This window comes from Periplaneta americana, chromosome 16 (genome assembly GCF_040183065.1).
Source record: "Periplaneta americana isolate PAMFEO1 chromosome 16, P.americana_PAMFEO1_priV1, whole genome shotgun sequence".
Lineage (NCBI taxonomy): Eukaryota > Metazoa > Arthropoda > Insecta > Blattodea > Blattidae > Periplaneta > Periplaneta americana.
Window position 1 is genome coordinate 70,074,509 of NC_091132.1, and position 19,114 is coordinate 70,093,622.

A 19,114-nucleotide genomic window follows, 5' to 3' on the forward strand; every position below is an offset into this window, starting at 1 on the left:
ATTTTCATACGAGCGTCTTAATTACCATTATAGGCAAGTTTCATACGACTTTTTATGCTCGACCATATTTCTAACTTGAAATTATTCATAAGTATTCATGTAATTCTTATGTGACTGGAGAGCGAACTGACCTTGTGCAATCTCGTAAATTGTGAGATGTGCGCAGACGCGAAAGTATTGCTTTTTTCCGGGCAACGAATGTCGACGACCTTGATATAAATTCGAGAGTAAGATAAACGTTAAACTTGATATAACCGTGAAATTGAATTCGACATTGAAAAACGAGATGACAAATTGAATTTATTTGAATATTATTTACAATTAACGCTAATTATTATGGTAACAGAACATAACCTTCTGCGATAGTATTGGATTTCCAGCCTGCGTGACGTTTTGCTAGTTGTCTTTCGATTGCATATCCGAGAATAATCGAAAACCTGAACTTTAATGAATAGGTGTACTTTAATGACATGCATTAAAGGACTGCTACCAGGTGTATAATTACTACATTTTGGCGTGGTCGAGAATAAAATAATATAACAAATTTTAACATGTTATTGTATGCTGATGATGCTGTTATAATACAAACCACAGAAGACGACTTACAATTCTCTCTACATTGTTTAAATGAAATAAGTAAAGAGTACGAGAAGACAAAAATAATGGCCTTTTTAGGAAAATCGCCCATAAGATCGAAAATAATACTCGTATTAGAAAATAAACCTCTATCACAAGTGTTAAATTTTAATTATCTAGGTTGTGAACTGTCTTCTGGATATAGAACAGGAAATAATATTGATAACAAATTATCAAAATTCCAAATGATATGTAGCACCATTCATAGAATATTAAGACAGAAAACAAGGAAAGATACAAGACTGAAGTTTTAAAGACAATGGCGGTACCGATATTTCTGTATGGTAGCGAGTCCTGGGTAATAAATAAGAAGAACTCGAGTGGAATACAAAGTGTAGAAATGAACTTTCTAAGAAGACCAAAGATTGCACAAAATTAGACCACATAAGAAATGAGGAAATTAGAAGAGAGTTAGAAATATTCTCAATAAATGATAGAATTCAACAGCACCGCATCAGTTGGGAACAGCATGTTCAGAGAATGGAAGAAACAAGATTGCCCAAAGTAGCATATCAATGTAAACCAAGATGACTAAGAGATGTGGGAAAACCTAGGAAGCGATGCAGGGAATCATTGTGAAATCGGAACAGGCGATTCGCCTAATCCTTGAAGTGAAGAAGAAGAATATGATTTTGAAGGTTTGTTAACACACTCGCAGTCACAATCACACCCACACAAATTTCCAGACTCTAGGCATTCAGAAAATGTTTCTTGTTCAAGAAAAATTTCCCGAAAGCCGAGCCATGAATCGAACCCGGCACCTCTATATCTGGAATCCAGCATGTTGATCATCAGATCATGGAGGCAGTCTGTTGTGATAGTGAGATTGAGAGAATAAAATGTTTGAATTCTGCCAAAGATTATTAAATTATTACACTAGGCTATAAATATTCTGCAGTCCAAAAAAGGTCTTTATTTACTTTCCTTTAGAGGCAAATATAAAAATTGTAGTGATAACGTTTTGATGAACGAAAGTCTATAGTGTACTGTTTCGAATTTCATATTCTTTGAGCAAAAAATTTCGAATTAAAATTGGCAATGAAGAACGATTTCTCGGCAATCCCAAGTGATATGTCGTTATTTAAATCTTTGTACAGTACATAATTTTCATCGCCCAATGTCAAAATTTCTGGACTTGCAACTCGGTATTGTAGGCCTACTCATAATACCGGCAGTTACAAGATTTATTCTTGTGAATATTTATTTTCGTTTCACAATAAATATCGTGTTTAACCAAATACCATTCTCAACAAAAACAGCAGAAATTATATTAAAAATGAAACATCAAGTACAAAATATCACATCAGAAGTATTGTCATTGTCATTGCAAAGCCACATTCAAGTTTGAGATACACAATAATGGAAACCTCTTTTTGGACGTTCCATAATATCTTATTTTAAATTCTTAAAAAAATGTGTTGTTTTATTTCAGAGACATGAAACAGTAAGCGCTTCATAAATGCATATGAATGTCATATATTGCCAAAATTATTTGTAAGCTGTTAGAGAATGAAGTGGGACATCAACCTCGACGGGAAATACTACAGAACCTGAGATTTGCAGACATTATCTAAGACGCGGTATCCAGAAAGTATTCCAGCATAATAGAAAAGTAGTACTAGCACAGAATCTCAATATAACAAAACTAATGATGAGACAGGAAAACATATCAACAGTGAAGTTCAATGTATCACAAAACATACTTATATTGGCCTAATGTCATTCGACAATTTTATCCTCAAAGAAGTCCAAATACGCTTTTCGGCCGCATGGTCAAAATTTAGGTGCCTCAAATTCATCTCACAAATAAGACATTCAGTATGATAAAAAAAGTAACTAATGAATAGCTGGATCCTTTCTATCCCAGACTTGGTCTTAAACAAGAAGAGAAACAGAAATTTTAGAGACGTACGAAAAGGAAGATTCTAGGAGTCAGTTTGAAAGAACTTAGGTGTCACAGATGTCGCAACATTAAATGGGAATGCGCAGGCCATACTGTGAGAATGGACTACAACAGATACACACAACACAACAGGTTTGGACCCAAGAATCAACCACAGGAGATGAGGATGACAGAGGAGATGATGTACAGACGACTTGAAAAGGTCCACTTTGGTAGTAACTGATCACCAAAGGGAAATGATCAAAATGACTGGACGAGTAAATTAAAGGAAGCACTTAGACAAGCACAAGGACCTTTTCCGAAGTGGCCACTCGGGATTGCCAAACTGGATACCTTGTTTAGGCAAGAGGTCCTTGCCCTTAAGGGATTTCATGAGCTAATCCTGATCCTAGCAGCTTCTTCGCCCTACATCAATCGACGTTAAGAAGAAATAAAATAAGTAAATAAATAAATTCCGACATCAATGCATTTGATCACAAGCATCTTGATAATTTTCTAAGCTACAATATTCAAACAGTCGTCTTCCTTGCTTTGTATCAAACGTATTCGATACATTTCATTAGGCCCCAAAGGAGCAGAGGAACTACAAAGTTTGGCTTTTTAGTAGGTAGTTACACAGTATTATGAAACAGATAGGTATAACATTATGTATATAATATAGTAGTGAACTTCATATCTGACAAGATTAACTAAGCTCGAGACACATTGCGATAAAGAATCCAGTACACATTTTACCAAAATCGTAACGTACATTGCGGCTTCATTTTATAATATTACAGCAGTTCTGAAACCGTATCATTATTCTTTTAACTCTATTGAAACAAATTCTACAAATATACCTTCAAAAACGCAACGATAATTTCCTTCTGTGCCCTCTCTTATTTACCAAAACTGTAGTTGAAAAAAGAAACATCAAGCAAAAATGTTTAACTCACTAAGGCGTCCTCGTTATGATTTCATAACGTAAAAAGGGAAGGCCAAATCATACCGCACGAAAGATCGCCACTGAACTGTAATAACTCACGCTGTTGTATTATGTAACAATAATAATATCTGTAGAGTGTATCAAGAATTCTATCAAAAAACATGTTAAGTACAGTCCCTCGCAGCTATAACGAGGGAAGATAGCACAAGAAATAGAGATATTAAGAAACAAGTGCAAGAAATTTGTGCAATTAAAGGACCAAAAGAAGTATTATAAAGTTATCTTTTAGTCATCAACACGCACTTCATTTTGAACACAAACAAGAAAGGATACCTCGTAGAAAATAGTCGAATAAAAATAATCACAGTTTGAGTCAATTTGAAAATTTTTTACGAAGCGGGTTCGATTCTTTGTGACAAAGTTGGAAAAGTCTCCAACACGAATCGAGTGCGTTAACTTAGTAGCGTCTTAAGCACTTAAACGGAGATCTAGACGTACTTATGGCGCAGGACGGGATATAGCACTTCAGACAGGCTTATTGTAAACCTGTAATTGCCTGTGCTATCCTCTTAAGTCGTCTCCATCCACCACTCAACGTATTCGTCTCTAGCCATCAAATCATTATACTAATCTTCTGCTTGTAGTCTGTCGTACTTCATACATCTATTACAGTTATGTAACCGTGAGACATGCAAGAACCGAGGTTCCCGTGCCTCTAAAGCAGAACTATGATATGAATGGTATAGAATCTACCATCACTGCCTCTACTAACTTCTGAACAAACCGCGAGGAAGATGAAGGACGATTGATTCGGTATCAGGCAAACACAAGTGGTGACATATTTTTCGAGACTTTGACGATAATAGAAGGGAAATTGTAGAATGTGTTGCAGGATGACAGATAGAACGTATGAACCCCACGAAGTTGAGCAATCCTGCACACACGGACAACTCCATAAACACAGTATCTACTAGTAATCATATCTTAAATGCAAAGGCAGTACTATGTGCGTTACACTAGATCAGGTGATAAAGGCGTGTAACTAATAATGATTTGCGGGTTAAACTATGTATGTTATTTAATGTTCTTTTAATGTCGAACCCTGGAATATTCCACATACTCCTTTTCGTTGATTCTACCTTAATGGTGTCATAAATGAAGCTCTACTGCAAAACGATGCAGGCAGTTGGAGCATGTATTATAAAATATTGTACTTTCAACACTAATACCTTAAATAGTTATAAATAAATAAATATAACACATTATTACAATTTGTCAATATAACCCTGATAGGTGATTGCTTCATTAACATTTAAAACGAAAAAGTGTTTAATATCAACTGGTGTTATCTTTCCTTGTAACCTATTTTGAATTAATGAATTAGCGATCCTGAGGGAGCAGAAATTTCACACTTAAACTAGCGTTGAAATCTCCTAAAAACATGTACCGGAATTTCTTGTGCATACTAAAAATGCAGGGTTGCATAAAACTTAACATTTAGGGGACAAGTGAAGAACGTTTTAGGCCTGTATGTAAAGATTTTGTAAAGTATAATTCGAATTACAGTATATTATGATATAAGGCTAGAAGTGCTTTTTACAAAATAGAGGAAATGTTTGAAAAACGAGCAGAACGCCTTTTTCAATTTCCGAGACTTTGTAAAGCACTTTACAAACGTGTATTGTTTGTTTGTTATTTTTTATTTTTATTGCTAGTAAATTTGAAATGAATACAAATTAAAACAATGTAAGATAAACTAGCCCATCATGAATGAGTAAGATTCGTGCTCAGGAGCGTTTAATATGTTTAAACCCGAACTATAAATTCAATACTATTTTTATTTTTTTTATTAATTTGGAGAGGATTCGTGGTTAAAGTAATATAAGAATAAAACTTGTTTAATAATCTGGGGCCTAGACTCATGCTATGATAAAAAGCTGCATTGGTTTTACACTTAGGTTCAGACAAACGCAGAGAATTCATATTTTCAGTTATATATTTATGTATATATCTTTCAAAGTTATTAAGATTTCTGTGAAAATACTTTAATAAAATAAAATAATAAACTTGTTTAATGTTGAAACCTTGTTGAGTAATCCTTGTTTTTTTTAACAAATTTTTAATACTTTTCTGTAGTAAAATTAACGGATAAAGTTTGGATTTATAAGTTCCACCCCAACCTATATTACCATACATAAATATAGATTGAAATAATGCTAAATAAATTATACGTAAACAATTAATTGACAAAATATTTCTTAGAACAACAAAGTAATATAATGTTTTACGTAATTTATTACAAATATAATGAATATGATTATTCCATTTTAAATGATTATCAATAATTATACCTAAGTATTTAACCTCATTAACTTAATTAATAACTGAAGAATTGCAATTTATATCGGAATAGTCAAAATTATGCATGTTAATTTTTAGTGTAGATGAAATTTGTTTATTACCTTTATTATTTAAAGAAAATTGGATAGCTATTGTTTTATCTTAATTACAAATGAATTTAAATCGAACCATTTTTTTATTAATTTTAAGCCGCAATTTGCATTATAATAAGCATCAGTCCAAGTGCAACATTTTTTACACAACCATATTTCCAAATTGCAAATACTATATTTTCCATTGAAAATTTAGAGTAATATTATTCCAAAGCTTTCGCAAAACTGCACTGTAATGGTAACTAAGTAACAACAAGTGCACTGTAATGAGTCTATTTCAGTATAGTTTTATGTTATGAAGAATGGTTCTCCTAACAACAAGTTTCTGTGAGGGAATTCTAACTTTCAAGTCCCAACAACAATAGCTATAAATACAGCAACAAACACGATCATGCAAAAACAGTACTTTTCGCACGGTTTTCGTATTCTTAGAATTGATCCAGGGCGAGGATAGTATATACTATCATAGTCTAATATATACAGTCACGAAGCTTGAGTTGTGAGGGTACTAGGAACAATAGACTGTGCAAGTACTATTTCGCATTGTCTGTAATGAGGCGATAGTAGCGATCCTAGTGGTTAGCAACTATCAATGGATGCATATTTACTATGTATTGAGCTTCGTGACTGTATATACTAGACTGTGGTACTGTTGCAGATGTGGGACCTCGCTCTCTCACTCAATGATCATGAGTACAATTGACCACTTACCTTGGACTAATGCGCGGGTATCAACCGAAACACGTTTCGCACGTAATACATCACACTCCTAACTCACAGAACGTACCATTTGAGAGACAACTGATAATACGACTAGTTTTACGCACACGCACATGTGCGTTGAGCGTCCACCGGACGACTAATGACGAACTGAACGCACTGCATCCCCGTGCGCATTTATCGTTATCACTTCCTCCCTCCTCCCAAACGACCTCGCGCACACAAGAATAAGAAGTGAAGACACACAAATAAAGGAACTGGACGCAAGATATTAATGAGGCGCGATCATTGCTTCCTGCAGCAATTAGTTAGCTTGTTACTCACAAGCAAGAGCGGTCTATGGCTCAAGTTAAAGTTCCAGGGGAGCAATGTCCGAAATAAGAAAGTAATCATAGGCCACACGGTAGCCATTTTCTCTCATAAATATCATACATATACAGTTTCATTCAGGGATTTTGGCCCCTGCAAAAAGTAGATAGACTAAGAGCGAGTAAAGGCTCATCCACAATGAAAATTAAACATAACGTAAGCGTTAACTTAAAAATGTAAACGTTACGGTAAAATCAAGAACATTCACAATGGAAACATAAACATAACCGCAAAGATACTTGGTAACCATGGAAACATAACAACGACGCCGTTTAGGCCTATAATAATAAATTTAAATTATCCATACCCAAACGGATCAGACTGTATTTATCCAGGCCTATAGAATCTGGAATTATTATCAGAATATTCCGACGTGGCAGTTTCACAGCTGAATTATCCAGTTGCAGGCTAGAAAATTGTCCCGGAGAATACAAACTAAATAAATATTAGTAATTAATATTTGAGGAGAAAAATTCGCTCCGGCGCCGGGGATCGAACCCGGGTCCTTGGTTCTGACCACTGAGCTACGCCGAATTCAATCCACAGCACCGGATCGAATTCTCCTCCTTCAATGTTTCCCTTTGTGGCTTGACTCCAAGTTAGGCATATATGTTGACGTATATGTCGAATATCAACTGCCATGTCACTACCAAGGACTCGGGTTCGATCCCCGGCGCCGGAGCGAATTTTTCTCCTCAAATATTAATTGTCAATATTGCAGACATCATTATGTAGGACAAATTAATAAAATCTATAATAGATATTAGTAGTTGAGTGTATCTAAATATTTGTTATTTAATTTAAAATGGGCAAGAGATAATGAGGTATACTTCCAAACGTTTCTTACTGTTAGAACAAATTAAGCCCCGGAACGATAGGGTTACGATTTACAAGGGACTTTGAGGTAGATATGAATTCCTGCAGTCCATCAAGTAACGGACATCGATTATGGATTTAGCGTTCGAGTCGACAGGCTGTACGAGTATTCCAGGGCACAGTTACTCCGCGTATTACTGATGAAGCCAGTTTTTGTAACGGAATTCCAATTATTTGATTCCACATTCCTCTTCGGTAATGAAGGTTTCCGACAGCGATATACACTGCCACGTGCCAAATGACAGTTATTTGCTAAATGGCCTTAGGATCTTCGATCTATAATGCAACAGTCAGATTTCGGTATTTACACATGGCTCGAATTTTGTTTAATGTTTTTTTTTTTTTAATTCACATGCTAGAAACGATTGAAAAACAGATGTGCTGATTTTAATTTTATTATGAGTGACTTTAAAAAAATAAGTTACATTTACCCAATGTATGGATAGAGTAATTTATTCAAATGTTTTATTCAAGGAAATTCGGAGCTTAGGCCTATTCACCGTCTCCAATATCTTGTCCATTTTGCATTTATTACTTTTGCAGTTCACTTTTAATCCTTTTTTAAAAATGTTTTACAGTTTTCAGCTACATTATGTTATGCCTCTAATAAAAAATTTGTTCAGGAACTTGTAAATCAGTGTGTTAATATATGAGTTTAGTAATTCAATAGAAAACCTGTAAAATTATTATTAGTTTTGAGGAAAATAGATACAACCGTCCACAAAATATTTCTCACCGGTACGTTAGTGCGTTAAACTTAGACAGAAGAAACGTAAGTCAATAAAGAGTCTTCCCAATCTACATCTCGGTAACTTGATAACGCTATGTTCACGTCAAGATTTACGTATTCACTTTTATTATTATTATTATTATTATTATTATTATTATTATTATTATTATTATTATTATTATTATTACCAAATTCAAGCACTAGACCTAGTGGTCTGTTGCGGTCTCAATGGTCTCATGCCATCTTTTTAATGGTCTTCCAACAGATCGTTGTCCAGGAGGGCGGTAATGAAGCACTGCCTTTGGTCAAATTCTGTTGGCATTCTCTTGACATGCTGTTTCAAATTAACTCTACAGATTTTAATAAAATTTACTGTGGGTTGGACGTTCAATTCTTCCAAAATTTTTCTATTTCGTTTTCTAACCCAAAGTGTTTACCGCGCCATTTTTCTCATGAATTTCATTTCGTTGGTAGTTATACGTTGAACATCTTTTCTAATAATAATAATAATAATAATAATAATAATAATAATAATAATAATAATAAATGCATTACATGTGATGATAGATAGCTCCTGCAACGGAACCCGGGCCAGACATTCTCGGGGGAGGTTTTCCGCCTCGGACTGTTAAGGGAGCCTTGGGGGGGGGATTGCCGAAGCAGGAGTGGTATATGGACTCTGTTGGCTGTAGGGACCGGTCGTTAAGGGGGTCAAGTGGTTATGTCGGTGCGCGTAGATGATCGGTGGGCATGCAACTCATCCCATATAGGGGGGTGTACAATAGACCTCAAGGTCGCAGTGCGTGGGATGTTCCCTCCTGACAAGAAAAAAATGAATTACATATTAAAGGTAAAACTGTCAATATGACTTACTAGCATAGTTACAATATTATACGTTATGAGATAAGCCGAAGTTGCGCAACCAAACAAGTGTTTAACAAGCAATTCTATGAACTATTATATGAATCACTAATTGTTATTGTCAGACAGTATCTAACACGGTCAGGGAGAGAATTCCAGAGCCGTGGAATCCATATGTTGAAAGATGATAAGTAGAAGATTGTTCTGTACAGAGAAATAGAAAACTATTCATGTTCCGGGTTCGGGGTTGCGAAAGGTAAACAAAACGGCTACCTATATGGCACATGTCAGACAGAGATTCAAAGAAATCGAAGATACACTTCGGAGAACGACACGGAATATGGTGCAACGAGTGTATGAATGCAGGTGAAAGACATTTTCAACATTTACTCTGAGGAATGTCCCACAGTTACTCTATAATTCAGAACAGGTTGCATAAGTTTGCTATTATTGGTTCAGGAGTTATAAGTAATTAACCCCTTACCGCATTCTAGGACAGATATGGCACATACCGGTTTTATATTCATATAATTTATAATATAAGCATAAAATATTTCAAACTGCATACTGGGACAAATATGACACACGGTCAAGAATTGGATTTGACCATATGTGACATCAGTTGAGAAAGATAGACCTACTTAAGTTATATGAATATTAAACCAGTGTGTGCAAGACTGTCGCAAGCGGTAAGGGGTTAAAATTGTAAAGGTTTATGTGGAACACTCTGTATAATATTAACGACATGATTTCTTATAATTTTCGCCGTCTAAAAATCTATCGCGAACGAAACCGCAGATAATGAGTCTAGAGAAAAGCACGAAGACCACAAGATCATTGAAGACGAACGGTATTACATTTACCAAGTGAGAAAATGCTTGAGAACGGAGAATATAAAAAGGGGAAATAATATTTTCATTACATATATCTGTTCAAAGAAAAGGCAAAAGAAGAAGAACAATTAGTCAGTATCAAAAGTGTGCATAGCAATCTGAATAATTGCGGAATGCTTACGTGACAAGTATTCTGCCTCATTCAGTAACTGAGGCCAAATGCAAGGTGTTAAATCTACTCAAGAATGGTTGCACTGAAGTCATTCATACATCCTCTACGAAGAAAAACTTTTAGTCTTCAGAATACCTTTCTTTTGCAGACCTCCATAAATATATAATTACTCAGAAAGCATTTCGCAAGTATGAGAACATTCATACGGTAGTGCGAGAGTATGGAGTTCAGTACTGGCATGAATAATCTGACGATTTGTTGAAACAACTTCACCTTTCGTGTCGTTTCTCTTACTTATAATCTAGCCACGATGTAAATACCAGATCACATATCTGTGGCATGCTAAGTATATCTCTTCATAGAACATCTTATTACTCATCTTTTACAGTCTCTACCTCGCGACAATGGAATTTATTGTTACAAGGTATTAGAGGCTGCAAGACAATAAACACTTTTAAATTAGCTTAAAGGATAACCTTCCCAGCAATTCACTCTAATCATATTGACTAACGGTCACTGACTACATGGTAACTTCTTTCTTTAGACATCATCCTGATAGCGCTGTATTTTCACTATTGTATCATAATAATATCTTTATATTATCTAACATTATTTGAAATATATTAACCTTGTATATACTAGTATATCATATTAATTCTGCTACACAATTTGTATGTCATTGTTTAATTAATAGTTCATAGTATTTTAATTCATAAATAACTATTGTATACAAGTAAATTTTATCGAAATCAAATTTCTTGTGTTCTTTGTAGCTTGTAAGTTTATTCATGTGTATGTATAGTTTTTGCTGATTGAATGGAAGAGAAGGCCTTACGGCTTTAACTCTGCCAGCTAAAATAAATTATTATTATTATTATTATTATTATTATTATTATTATTATTATTACTAAATTTTGAGATTGAGTGACAGTTGATGTCTTATTCTTAAGAGCTTACACACGCACGCACGCACACACATACACACACACACATATATATATATATATATATATATATATATATATATATATATATATATATATAAAATTTCAACTTCATACTATTAAACGACCTTAAGGAAAATAAAGTTTTCTTACTTCATATAAAACTCCCGTACTCAAAGCTGATTATTCAGTTTCACGAAGGTCGCTTCAGGAAAAGAACGTGTTGTAAAATATTCCTGTTCTGGTGATGTAATATAGTAAATGCACATCTAAAATTCTTTGAAAAACTTTGAAGATAACTTATCTTTCTTTGGATACTTAAGTGTGCAAGAAATTCAGTGACTATCAACATAACATTCCTCTTGAAATACAACGTACTGGTTTCTTGTTACAATTTGACATTTTAAAGCACATTTTAAATTCTTATGTGATAATATTTTGTTGCTTATTTATATTCCAAGGAGGAACTACGTATTTGAATTCTCACCACTGTATAATAAATATCTCCAACGAGAAAGACAATTTAAAAGTAGTTTTCTGTATTTTATTCTTCGAAATAAATAACAAACATCTTGAAAAATATGTGAGAATAAAGATAAAGAACTTCCTTTAAACCTGTATCACATATCGAAAAAGTGTTGCACTTATAACAATACTAACAGCACAACCCTTCTTAACTTTTACAAACTTAAGGCAATTCCAGTGTTCTTACATCGCTCTGAAAGTTGGGCTTTCACAAACTGTCAAGTCAAATATAAATATGGACGATGTCCTTGCGAGGTCTGCCAGGATACAGATTTGTCAGGAAAGGAATGATGTTGTAGGAAGGTAGTTAAAAGCTTTGTAATGTTAATGATATAATTATATAGTAGGGAGGTACTAAATAGAACACCTGGATGACAGCGGAATACCAAAATTATTGCTGTGGTATAAATTTAGAGACTTGTGTTCAAATTAAACAAAGAAATAAGGCACGAATTAGAAATTCAAAATTAATCTTGATGACGTAAGTACAGTAAAGACATCTGTCCTCGATGACCTAGTATAGTTGCTTCTGCAGCCAAAGTCGTCATGATCAGATCAGATCCAGTGCAATGGACTTTCAATGGCGATAAGAGATCTTAGCACGGCTGCTTTGGAAGATAAGTATGAAGCTAGTAGCTCCTTGCTGTGGAACTATTTCCCTAAATGAGTGTTACTATCTTAGACATTATTCCATTAGGAGGGAATGGGACACCATTACGTTTCGAACTAAAAAGATGTTACAAAGAAAATAATGCCATTAATATTATGTATCAGATGTACTTTGTTCACGAACGAAGATGAATAAGGACAAAGTGAGTTGTCTACCATTTACCAAAACCTCCAATTATAATTGGTATTACTATAAAGAAAAATATAATGAAGGCATGAGCAGTAATAATTACATTATATATTATGGTTGGGTGGTAACCTCTGCACCAAAATTTAAGACGTGATTCTACATGTTAAATATAACAAAACCTTCATTACACTTTTCCTTCGATGAAGCACCATAAAGCAGGAAAAAATAGTCTTTCGCCAATGTTTGCAGCGCTCTATTGCGCTAATGGCCTGAAAAAAAGTGGCCGATGCTATACAAGCAGATAGGCCTAGGTAAAAATAATCTGAACGGTTAATGTATTGAATATATATATATATTTTTTTTTTTTTGCAAATTGAACAGTTTAGCCATGAATTTAAATTGAATAATAGCGAAAATCGTTGAAATAAATCTTGCAACGCAGCGCACGTGGCGTGTTACTGAGTACAGTACGATTATTTAGTCCTGACAGTCGCCGACAATGTGCGCCTGGGTCAGGAGAGTCCATTAATTTACGACAAGGGGTGTTCAGGTTAGTAAGTCGCTTGCATTCAGAGCGATCGGATGTCAGGCGTGCGGTAGAGCGTTGTGTTTCCAGTACAGTTAAGCTGTACTGCATACCTTTACCGACCGCTCGCCCTTATCTCTACTCCGAAACTCTCCCTACTACTCCTCTTTCGCGTCGCTGAGCTGTCAGGACTAAATAATCGGTCTTGTACAGCAAAGGGAGAGAAGAAGGTAAGGAGTGCAGGCCACGCTTACTTAGAGTTATTGCAGTAGCCGTGATGTTGCCAAATGCTTCATAGAAACATAACGATTTCCTCTAAAACGATGAATGTTAGAGAGAAAACTTATTTAGATTTTTCAAGTCTCTTCTCATGATCTATTACCAGTTTCATTTTGGTGCAGAGGTTACCATCCACTCTGTATACTTGAATTCCGAACCTAACGAAGTTCCAGATTTTTTCACAGAGGATCTGATATCTATTAACTCTGATAATAAAAATTAAATCCTTTCGAATTATTCAGTGGATTTATATAGATTGAAGTAGTTCAGCTCCTCCAGCAATGTAGGCAGCCAGCACACACTCAATCACTCAATTACTATAAGTAAGAAAGTATAGGAATTTCTTCACTCCAGTTGTAATTGAAGGGTCTGGTGCAATAGGGGGATAACTCCAGTTTGCCACATTTCTCAGGAGACAAAATTAAGTACCTCCTTCTTGCATTAAATTGTACAGAGTGATTTATATAGAACTGACACATTTCTTTCATTAACTGTTTCAAAACGAATTGTGCTAGCGACAACTTATTATACCTAAAATGTAGAGGAATTTTGGGAGATTATTTACCTCTATAGCAAATGTTGTCCGGCTTTGTCAAATCCGGAGATCTCGGTGGCCACAGGTTCCTGGAAATTATTCGGTCGTCACATAACCGGATAAATGGAACCATGCTTCATCTGTGAACCATGTGATGGACAATATGGCAGGATTTTGCACAATGAACGTCTGAAACCAACAGCAGAATGTTCTGGAGTTTCGATTCCTTGTCACTAGATGCGCAGATGTTTATGTTTTATTCCTATTGTTGACAGCTGTTTTCGACATTTTGTGTCAACGTGAAAATGCAGTACACATTAAATCAACGACTCTTCCTTGTGAAGCAATACTGGATTACGAATTCAATTACAGCTACTCAAAGGGCTTACCAGAGAGAATTTGGTTTTCGCAATCCTCCCAAAAGAAACACAATACTGGGACTGGTAAACAAATTGGAAACAACTGGATCTCTGGTGAGTGAAAAGGGCAAGTATCGTTCATCTAGGCTTCCCACGGTTGTTGTTGACGTAAGAGCACGACTGGAGCAGTCACCCAAAAAATCATTAAGACGTTTGTCGCAGGAGACAGGGTACACCTACTCAATGTGTCAGAGAGCCTAAAGCCATATAGGATTACGGTTGTTCATCAGCTACAGGAACCAGATAAGGATAAAAGATTGAATTATTGTCGTTGGTTTCAGACGTTCATTGTGAAAAATCCTGCCATATTGTCCATCACATGGTTCACAGATGAAGCATGGTTCCATTTATCCGGTTATGTGACGACCGAATAATTTCCAGGAACCTGTGGCCACCGAGATCTCCGGATTTGACAACGCCGGACAACATTTGCTATAGAGGTAAATAATCTCCCAAAATTCCTCTACATTTTAGGTATAATAAGTTGTCGCTAGCACAATTCGTTTTGAAACAATTAATGAAAGAAATGTGTCAGTTCTATATAAATCACTCTGTATAAGCGAGGTAAGTTTCAATCCCTTGTAACAACTTCAATTTCCAGCGGATCTACCTCGTTCTTGTACCAAACATGCCATTACTTTTTCCCTTATACACAGAAGAAATGAAATTTTGTGAATTTTGGAGTTACCTCCCTCTTGCACCAAGCCCTTCAATTATTTTACCCTACAGATCCTAATGTTTTTAGTGTTGTTAATACGTTGTTAAATACTCATACTTAGACTACGTAACACTGAATAATATGGGTGACAATGAAATAAATAAAGATAAATATGCAAGGATTCACCAGTTGTTCTTAAAGAAACAAACTAACACATACAGAGTGTCTCAGGAGTAATGTAAAATTCTTCAGGTTAATGAAGTTTAGGTTAACCTACATCTATTTAACCTGATATACATATATCCGAAATGGTTGGGAAGTTGGGTAATGGTTGTAATGGTTCGGAAGTTATTGATGGGCGAACTTATAAATGGAGAGAGGCATTACAAACGTATTTCTACGTTTCATAACATTGTGATATGATACATTATTGAAAATGTTGCATCTTGTGTTGTTCCAATAAGTTTATTTTATAATTAAGTACAAACTCAGTAAGAAAATAAATAGCACAAGACAAGTCACTAAGGTTGCCATTCTTCTAGATTTCATGAATTGTACATTCATATCAGGTACCGGTACCGGTTCTCTTTCCGTCTTCAATGAAACACTCGGTAGCTTGCCAGTTTTAAATAACATCCGGTAAAGACGGGAAAACATGCATAGATGGAACACTTCGATTGGGAAAACGTCGTCTGCACTCCTCAACAGCAGTCAATGCATTGCCATCACAAAATCCATAAACAAGAAGCATGTCTGCAAATTCACTATGCGAATACACGAATTAAATGTGAAGTAAACGTGTATTAAGTTGTGTGTTGCGGAGGCGTTGCGGTGCTCAGGTGCTGCCGTGTTCAAAAGGTCTGGCGTAACACGTCACGAGATCGCAAGATGTTCCAGTATTTCTCCCCTTACTTTCTTTCCAACCGTTATACTTCGGACATAGATATATCAGGTTAAATCGATATAGGTTAACCCAAACTACACTATCCTGAAATATTTTGCATTCATCCTGAGACACCCTGTATTTAAAACGCAATCAATGGCTGTAGAATGAAAAGTCTGCATTATTGTTTATTTATGGGACTATTTTTTCATATTATTCCGATGAAAGTGCGGAATTAAAACATCCTCTCAACATATCCCAAATATGAAGGTACGGAATTAATGTACCTATTGCCGATGAAGGTAAGAAAAGTATGAAGTTCGCTGCCGCCCAGGAAATGTACCTGTGAAAACTGACCACGAGAGGCAACTGACCTACACCCGTAAATTTCTTTTACTACCTATCAAATTTCACATTCATTTCATTTAGTGTTCTGCCCAAGGGCAGGTCTTTCACTAAAAAATCAGCTTTCTTCAGTCTTTCCTACTTTCTGTCTTCCTCTTTGTTGCCTTATATGATCCATATATCTTAATGTCATCTACCATCTGATATCTTCTTTTACCCCGAACTCTTCTCCCGTTCACCATTCCTTCCAGTGCATCCGTAAGTAGTCAGTTTCTTCTCAGCCACTGACCCAACCAATTCCTTTTCCTCTTCCTGATCAGTTTCTGCATCATTCTTTCTTTACCCACAATTTCCAACACAGCTTAATTTCTTATTCTGTCTGTCCACTTCACAAGTTTCATTCTTCTCCATACCCACATTTCAAATGCCCCAGGTTTGCTTGCGAAAGATAAATCCGATAGCTTCCCGTTGTTTAATGACTAAAATTACATTGCATGACAGATTTGACAAACATTTGTAATCTGTTACTTGTGCTTCGTAAATTGTACATTTGTAATTTGTTAACATTATGAAACGGCTCATAGTTTCCTGATGCAAAGCTGTACTTAGATGTGGGTTCGTAACCCATTTGGGTTGATTAAGGGGAGGCAGAGGTGAAATTTTCGAACAAAACTGAGAAAAAATGAAAATTTGTTTTTTTTTTTTTTTTTTTTTTCATTTTTATTATCTTTATTTTCATATTCCGATGTTAGTTTTTGATTTTGTGCCCTTTAAAAGTATGAAATTAAAACCAAGATAACTGTATTACTATATTATTCCCATAATAAACTAATGCTTATCATTATTTATATACCTTCTCTGAACATATAAATAAAAACAAATATTGAAAATTTCTTACAATATGGTGAACGGAGCATTTTCTATCAAAAGATATATAGTTTTATAAAATTATTAATATTTACAGAACTATTGTACTTAGGAAGTTGAAATTTGTTATGGCCATTACTAATAACATACTTAGTATCCATGATCAATTTCAAACAAATTGGATAAATTTTGTGGATTTTGAAATATTCACCTCTGCCTCCCCTTAATTGGTTTGGGTTTCTTCTGAGAATTGCGATTGTAGTGTAGTTCGAATGTTAGGTACGTCATGGAGAATTCTCGGTGTCATCTGGATAAGTACCATGTTGCTATCAGCAATTCTTCCGATGCTAAATAGCTTGACAATCGGCACAGCGCCGTTAATATAACAGCTTTAAAAATTTCAAAGAAGTTGGGGAATCCCCTGAGACTCGTGTTATGGTGGTGATAATGAAGAACAAGTTAATAATTTACATTCTTTAAAACAAAATGCTCCCCAACGTTCATAAAAAAAGGGAACATATTATTTTCTAGTCTGCCGGAATTCCATAGAGCCTTGTTGCACGAAATACGTTCTGTTTTATGAAACAAGTGAAGGTCAGTTGAGGTGTTGCATCTCACTTCCGGTCGCCTCGATAAGAAACGCACCGTGCAGACTAATCGATCAACTTACGTAACGTCATGCATGCCCGGAATCGAACCAGAAGCACTGGGGCATCAAATTCTTCAAATAATGCAGGACAAGTTTCACTTCGAAGTAAACTCTAGAGCTCGACGTAACGGACTCTTGTAGGTCACAACTACGGACCGGTTTGAAGAACGCAGCGCGTAACAGGGAAGGCGGCTTCGTATCAAACATAAAACTTCAAAACACAAGCACAACATTGACCTGCATTATATCCAATTATTATGTTTTGTAAACTGTAAATCTAATGCAAAATTTTAAACCCACCTGTATCTTTGCAGCTTTTGTACATTAAACTACTTTCAATTCAATTCTAAAATCCAAACTTGTTGAACTACCTATAGACTATTATTGCATTCGCTTTTGTTTTCTTTAAAACAGAATTCAATTTCCCTAGAAAAATTATTTGATGTCCCAGAACTTTCGATAGCAAAAGCGTATCCATTGTGCTTCAAATACCATTCGCAATTTTACTTCAGTACAATTTTTTCATGGTAGGGACCGAGTTTACCAACCTCGTTTAACAAATTGTAATTTCAGGTATGTTCTGGAGTCCGTATCAAAATCTTTCATCTGTTCCCATTAAACGGGTTACATCAGCTGCTTGTCTATGCGGATGACGTGAATATGTTAGAAGAAAATCCAAAAACGATTAGGGAAAATATGGGAATGTTACTGGAAGCAAGTAAAGAGATAGGTTTGAAAGTAAATCCCGAAAAGACAAAGTACATGATTATGTCTCGTGACGAGAATATTGTACGAAATGGAAATATAAAAATTGGAAATTTATCTTTTGAAGAGGTGGAGAAGTTCAAATATCTTGGAGCAACAGTAACAAATATAAATGATAATCGGGAGGAAATGAAACATAGAATAAATATGGGAAATGCCTGTTATTATTCGGTTGAGAAGCTTTTATCATCCAGTCTGCTGTCAAAAAATCTGAAAGTTAGAATTTATAAAACAGTTATATTATCGGTTGTTCTTTATGGTTGTGAAACTTGGACTGTCACTTTGAGAGAGGAACATAGGTTAAGAGTGTTTGAGAATAAGGTGATTAGGAAAATATTTGGGGCTAAGAGAGATGAAGTTACAAGAGAATGGAGAAAGTTACACAACACTGAACTGCACGCATTGTATTCTTCATCTAACATAATTAGGAACATTAAATCCA

General features: G+C 35.2%; 1 protein-coding gene across 2 annotated transcripts in view; it reads right to left on the reverse strand.

Annotated features, from left to right (window-relative positions):
* The window catches only part of LOC138716410 (calpain-1 catalytic subunit-like), a 462,282-nt gene that overhangs the window by 364,978 nt on the left and 78,190 nt on the right, over positions 1 to 19,114 (reverse strand). Inside the window, exon 1 of one of the 2 annotated variants that reach the window (XM_069849475.1) lies at positions 6,629 to 6,768. The exons of the other annotated variant lie outside the window; for it this stretch is intronic. The gene's annotated coding sequence lies outside the window, so the exon portion shown is untranslated. Of the gene's footprint in view, positions 1 to 6,628; positions 6,769 to 19,114 lie in introns of those variants that run through there. 2 annotated transcript variants of the gene reach the window in all.